At 36.8% G+C, this 6806-nt stretch overlaps 3 long non-coding RNA genes across 3 annotated transcripts in view; all 3 read right to left on the reverse strand.

The window, feature by feature from the left end:
* Positions 1 to 342: 342 nt before the first annotated feature.
* Positions 343 to 691, reverse strand: LOC122062037. The gene is made up of 2 exons (XR_006134787.1): positions 649 to 691; positions 343 to 571 (listed from the first exon to the last, which is right to left on the reverse strand). It is a non-coding gene; the product is annotated as an uncharacterized LOC122062037 (long non-coding RNA).
* Positions 692 to 943: 252 nt separating this feature from the next.
* LOC122063188 overlaps positions 944 to 6806 on the reverse strand; it is a 17080-nt gene continuing 11217 nt past the window's right edge. The window contains exon 6 of the long non-coding RNA XR_006135245.1: positions 944 to 996. This is a non-coding gene — a long non-coding RNA (uncharacterized LOC122063188). The remainder of the gene's footprint in view (positions 997 to 6806) is intronic.
* Positions 2793 to 6800, reverse strand: LOC122063195. The gene is made up of 2 exons (XR_006135252.1): positions 6702 to 6800; positions 2793 to 3481 (listed from the first exon to the last, which is right to left on the reverse strand). It is a non-coding gene; the product is annotated as an uncharacterized LOC122063195 (long non-coding RNA).

Here is a 6806-nt window from a genome sequence, read left to right on the forward strand (position 1 = left end):
AACCAGATTGTTGCCCTTGCTTAGCAAATTGCCAAATTAGTAAATCTCTCTCTTATATATGTATGTGTGTGCGCGTGGGTGTCGCCCATCTGCTTTCCTCCCACCGAACTATCTCTCTGCCTCTTTGCAAGCATACAAATAGGTTTACCTAGTCACAGTAAACGAGATGCATTCGACATCAACCATCGGTCATTTGCGGAAAACAAAATGATCAACCAAGGGATGATTAAACGATCAAGAAACTGAAGCCCTAATTGCCTCAGAGAAGGAAGCAATATAGAGGCCCAGAGTTCGTTTCAGTCGAACGTGTTTGGATTTCTACGATTGGATCAATTATTAATATGATCAGATAAACCAATCTAGTTTACATTCTTAAGCAGTGACAAACAATAAACATTATCTTAAAACTCTTAACCAAAAAAAGAAAAAAAAATTCTTAAAACAAAATGCCTGCTGTTGGTTTCTTTCAATGGTCTTAAAACTCTTCATCCATTTGTACAGAATAGATTTTACTTTGGCTTGCTGCTGATCATGGTTTCTTCTTTCAGTCCCCTTTGCCCCCTCCTCCATGCTGCAACACATGTTAGATTAGTTCAATTTCAATGGACAAGAAATTCAGAATAAGTATAAGAGAGATTTCCGTCTTACCTCTAATTGGTATCAAATCTTCACTAGAACCAGTGTTTTCTCCGTAGGTTCTCCACTAGCTGGTTCTCTAGTAGGTTCCAAAGAAAAAGAATATCCTTCCTCCAAAATGGCACATCATAGATAGTGATAAGTGGGTCATCACATCACTCATCAGCATGAACAGCCACTAATCACGAATCCCAATGTCTTGGCTTTTCGAAGGAATGACTCGCTTAACCAGCCGTAGGGTCCAGAGCAGAATTGAAAGCCCAATACAAACAATAGAAATAATATTACATTCCCCAGGGCTTCCCTGGAGTCAAGATATGGCATGGGTTGTAGGTTGTACAATAAAGCTCCAATTGCAACCTAAATTTTGTAAATAAAATCAGTAATGTGATGGAAATTGTATATCAGATTTGTTAAATCTCTGATGCATTCTGAACCATTTAGCATAGTGTAACAATTGGTAAATATGGAAAATGTATAGCTTGGAAACTGTCTTATGATCTCATGGACAAAAATAGTCTAGATTACCGTTAATTTTACTTACTCCAATTTTATTTTTATGAAAGAAAGGATCAAAATATCCCTTTTTTCACTTTATAACCGACTGTCAAATGCATCTAAACAGTAAAAGTGGAAGGGTAATGTCAAAAATAGAAAGTGAAATATGATCACCTAATTTACACACTAAATTTTCCATCAAGCAAGATCTCTTAGACTTTCTAGTTGCCTGCATTAGGATCCAAAGATATGATTCCGTATTGCACTGGTATGACCAATAGTAGGCCTTAAACAATGTTACAACTTACAAGATTGGAAGTTTTAAGACATAAATCCTGCCTAATTTAAACCTGCCTCAACATACTCATGAGTTTCAAATTTTACAGCAAATAAGAGAACTAACAAAGAAATAAGAGATCAAACTAAGATGAACTTAAAAGTCTCATACTATATGTTATTTTAGAAGAACCTGATGTTGGCAGTCATTTTTATCAAGGTGAACTAACAAAGTAACTCTTTAACTCGGTGCTGCTAAGTATATTTGGTTACAGTTTAGTGGTTCAAATAGGCTTCGGATAAACTTGCCATTTAATGTGTTTGGGATAACATGAGGGGGTCAACAGCATGCTACTACCAGTGGTTCAAAAAATCTTGGGTTAACTTGCCATTTAATGTGTTAGCGATAACATGAAAGGGAGTCAGGTGGATGTTAATTCCAAACTATTTTCTTTTTGCTTTATCTTCATTACTCATGGGCTTTGCTCTCACAGAAATTATCTCACATGTTGCTTACTGTTACGAACATGTCACATGGGATCCTGGGCATAGGGCTAATTGCCCTATACAAACAAATGGCAAGGGATATTGTACATCGGGAATCCCATGGAATAGGGAAAGGAAACAAATCAATTTTCCTGAATAGATTGATATGTGTTTGCAATTTTCTTATTTTTTTTATTTTTTCCTTCTCTCAAACTGTAACAAGTTACAAAGGCTCTTGACACTCCTCTTTCCACTCCGCTATTAGATATCAAGGGATGTGATGAAACGATCCCTTTGTTTCTGCTTTTCTGGTATGTGAAGTGCACTAACCACAATCGGTGTTGGCCTAGGAAATTTCATATGTGAGAAGAAAGCATCGTGCATGACTAAATGATTTTGTGTTTTCTGAGGTCAGAAATCAGGTAAGCTGCCATACCTGTTCTATTATTCCTAATGCAGTTGATCATGACTTGTGGCTATACAACTCTTCCAAGTTTTGGTGTGAATGATGTACATATTTGTTTTTTACTTCATGCTCCATGAAAAGGATGTCAAATGCCATCAGAATAGAAAACACAAAATAACATATTTTATAATTTTAGCCACTTCCTTTATTAATTATAAGGTAGGACCCATTTATTGATCAGAGTCTAGAAAGGCCGAGGCCCAAATGGTATGCTGTTCGGTTTCAATATGAGAGTATAAAATTAGCAAACTATTTTGAGCCGTGTGGGAAATTTTTTTCTTCAAATAGTAGGAATGAGTAACCCACTTTATTTCCTTATTTGTATTTTTGATTAAACACGATAGCAGGTGGCAGGAAAGAAACTTTTGGAGATAGCACGCATAGGAGGGGGACACAGTTCGACCATTCCATCACATCTCTAGATTTTGGATTGTGGGGTTGCAATGGGATTTGTAGTATTTAGGATTCTGTAGGGCTATTTAAAGCCTTTTCAATAACATTATAAGACCATAAGTTATTCCTCCCATAGGGCTGCATCAACCCCAACACAATGTAACAAATTTGATCAGAAGCTCTAATCAACCATAGTGGGAACTCTACGCAACTCCCCACAATCAAAGTATGTTGAACCAAAGAAAAACTGTATATCAACTTAAATAAAATTATATCCCTAATTAGCTTCGTCAACCATCCTGACTTCACTTGTTGTGCCCAGCCTGGAAGACAGGATCCAATGATCAAACCGAAGGCATGCCATCTCCTCTCCTTCACATACCCTTCTATAACTCTATCTACCACTTCCGGATGATTCGATGCCCATTTTGGAGGAATGAATTCCCAATGTGCCGGCCAAGAACAGCTGCATCCTCAACTGCTGGTCATCCACCTTGACCGAGTTCAGGTGTCATTGGGTTCATTGCATCTCCTGAAACTGTTTCATTCTCCTTGCAAAGGTGACCTTGTATGACATCCCATGACCACCCCTATACATCGAAGTAGCCAATTTCACTGAAGCAAGGTCAGCATGCTGGACAACTAAGTATGTTGGAGGGAAGTCTTTTGCTAAGTTCTCTATCACTTCCCTTAGAAGCAGTTTAGGGTCTCCTCCAAGCTCTTCACCTGAAATAACAAACAAGATGAGTCTTCTGTTTGCATACATAATTAGGGACGTCAAATTTCAGCCCGAACCAGTTGGACAAACAAGATGAGTCTTCTTAGTAGTATTTGTTTAATTTGTCTTTTATATATATGTGTGTGTGTGTGTGTGTGTGCGCGCGCTTCTTACTAACATAAATACCCCGTAAAGAAAGATCCTTTTATTATTTTGTTAGCTTTTAAATGAGGTGAAAGAATTTACAAAGCTCCCATCTATTTTGATACGAAGCAGAAACACGCCGGGGGGGGGGTGGTGGGGGCGGGAGGTGACTATTTTATCATGGATTTTGATCTTTGTTTGTTTGGGGCGTTTTGGATTTTGCTTGCATAGACAAGGAGGAAAAGTTTCCTGGAAATTTTCCAGGAGTTGATTTGCCAGAGGTCAAACTCTCTTTCAACTACCATAGTTACAGAAAAACTACATAGATCAGTGTAATAAATAGCCACGAGAGTTGAAGTTCTAGAAACCACTGCTGTTTCGTTTACAGTTGCTACAATTCCTAAAAATCTTGGATAGACCATCAAAGGCCTTCAATAAACATTCAATCTAGATTCATGTAGGAGGTTTAATTCCTCTAATCCCATCAGTTTCAGTTCTATTAGCATCATTCAATTGCTACCAGAACTGAAAACACAACTTAATTTCCCCCCCATAGGCCCTCCACCACATAGAAGCCAGATTTAAATGCAGTAATTCAAACCAGTAGTTATGAAGCTAGATCTGATATGCTGGTTTATAACAGAACATATAATTAAATACCGACTAACATAAACAGATTTGAAGCTAACATGATATCAGAATATATTGTGTGTGATCTTCAACAGAGTGGAGTAGCTGTTGTGATCTTCATCTTTGTTAATAGCATCGGCAACAGTAGCCAAGAGAGGGAAAACAGAGTATTGGTTGGATGAGTAGAAGGGAATAACAGAAAGAAAGAAAAAGAAAATACAAAAAAATATGAGAGGGAGACAGTTAGATCACTGGATATAAAGAAGAAGAAAAACAGAAACAGAGAGAACTTTCAAATAAAAAAAAAGCAGATTCATTCAATAATTGATTTGGAGGTTTCTAACTCTTTAAAGAAAAGTAGAAACTTGAATTCTAGTTGAGAAGACTAGTCCAAGAGTTGGGATTTCATACTGAGGCACCTATGAGGCTCTATTATGATAACAAGGCTGCCATAAATATCGCCCATAACCCTGTGCAACATGACCAGACAAAGCACATACAGGTGGACAAACACTTCATTAAAGAGAAGATTGACACTGGTTATATATGCACACCTTTTGTGAGGACTGGAGATCAGCTGATTGATATCTTCTCCATCATCAGTTTATAGTTCTCTACTGTCCAAGTTGGGAATGCATGATATTTATTCTCCAGCTTAAAGGGGAGTGTTAGAGATATTAATTATTTTCTGTAAGGGTAGTTGAGTAATTTGTAATTATATGTTTTATTTTCATTTCTCTCCTTAGGGAGGTATGTGTAATATCATGTAAATATATTAGTGAAATAATATATTGGTGTTAGTGAGACTTTACTCACAACACACATATTCTACCATTCTTCTTCTTCTTCTCCATCTTCTTCCTCTCCAACTCTTTCTTCTTCTTCTTCCGCTCTCTCCTTCTTCCTTGTTAATCACAAACCTTACATTCTAACTGGACTATCATTGACTCCTCCAAATCTCCAAACTTGGAGTACAAGTTGATGACCCCACTGCTTACAAATGCATTAACTTCAAAGTTTTTCTTTATCACTAAGGAGTAGATTTGATGGCCTAGAGCCAAAGATGTACCTATGCCAAACACCTGAGAATGCAGAAACCATGTTTGGGTCAATCTCAATGCTCTTCACCAGCTGATAGCTTCTTCTTTAAATCCAGTTTGAGCAAGACCCACAAGAATCAGAGTCTTGGAAACCTCATCAAACACTTTAGCAGCCTCAAAGATCCGGCATGCATATTTCAAGCTATTACACTTGGAATAAATATCCATTACTGCACTTTCAATGCATAAATCTGAATGAAATCCTGATTAAAGGACAACCCCATGTATCTGACACGCTATTGACATGTTCCTGTGAACCAGAACATGCCAACAACAAGCTTGAGTATGTCAAAGAAGTAGGCTTCAACCCTTAAATAACCTGGTATCATTGAATTCCATGACATGGTGTCTTTAATTGGCATTTCATTGAACATATTGACAGCGGAGGACAATTCTCCACAATTCGAGTCCATAAATATGAGGAATTCCAAACAAGAAGAAGATTCCTGATATTATTCTGATTCCTAAGATTGAAAAGTTCAGAATAAGTAGAAGGCTTGTGGAACAGAAAAGGTATATATATATATATATATATATAAGTATATAATGGGGAACATACAAGTATAGCAGTTGATTGCAGAAATGGGGAACATACAAGTATAGCAGTTGATTGCAATCAACAGCAACATTTGTGTATATATATATATATATATATATACATGAAAAGTGAAAGAGAAAAGCCTACATCTCAGAGGCCTACTTTCTTGAATATGTGCTACATTAGCTACTTGTGCAAAGGCTACAGAATATGATGATGAAGCAACTGTGTAGAAGGCTTGTGGAACAGAAAATTTAAGCACATGATCTTCAACGTGCTTCAAAACCATCCTCCCAACACCATCTAAGCTGACACTCTTTGAACACCTTCTAATAAAGACCCTATAAAAGAAATTTCATCCATCCTACACAAGGTGTGCATGACGTTATAGAATGTATATGGACCATTAAGCCCTTTTGTTTAATTACGGTACTGATATGATCAGGAAAAAGAAGAAATAACTCAAAGAATCAGATTTCAAGTAGCAAATGGTCAGTAACAAAAGATCAGCATTAAGAATCAATAGAAGAAATCAGATCTCTCTCAACCTACTAATCCAAACTCCCAAAATCTAGTTTAGTTTTCCAAGGGATCGGATCTCTCAACTAAACCTAGATTGGATGTTGCTGAGAGGTATGGGGGTGTGATTTCAATGCTAACAGAATTTAAGGAAAATAGAGATGCTGCTTACTGATAATAACAGAGCAAAATTTAACCAGGATTTTTAATCAAATTTGAAAATAGATAACTGAAACTCAGAAACAAATCTAAAGTATAATCAAGTTATACAACATTTGGATATTTGCATAAACTGACTTGCAGAATATGGTTATGAAAGAGAGCATCAACTATAGAGTTCAAGAACTGGAAATCTGACTTGCCCTAGAGTTCTTAGATCTGAAGCAATATAAACGAAAAAAA

This window comes from Macadamia integrifolia, chromosome 2 (assembly GCF_013358625.1).
Source record: "Macadamia integrifolia cultivar HAES 741 chromosome 2, SCU_Mint_v3, whole genome shotgun sequence".
NCBI classification, from domain to species: Eukaryota; Viridiplantae; Streptophyta; class Magnoliopsida; order Proteales; family Proteaceae; genus Macadamia; species Macadamia integrifolia.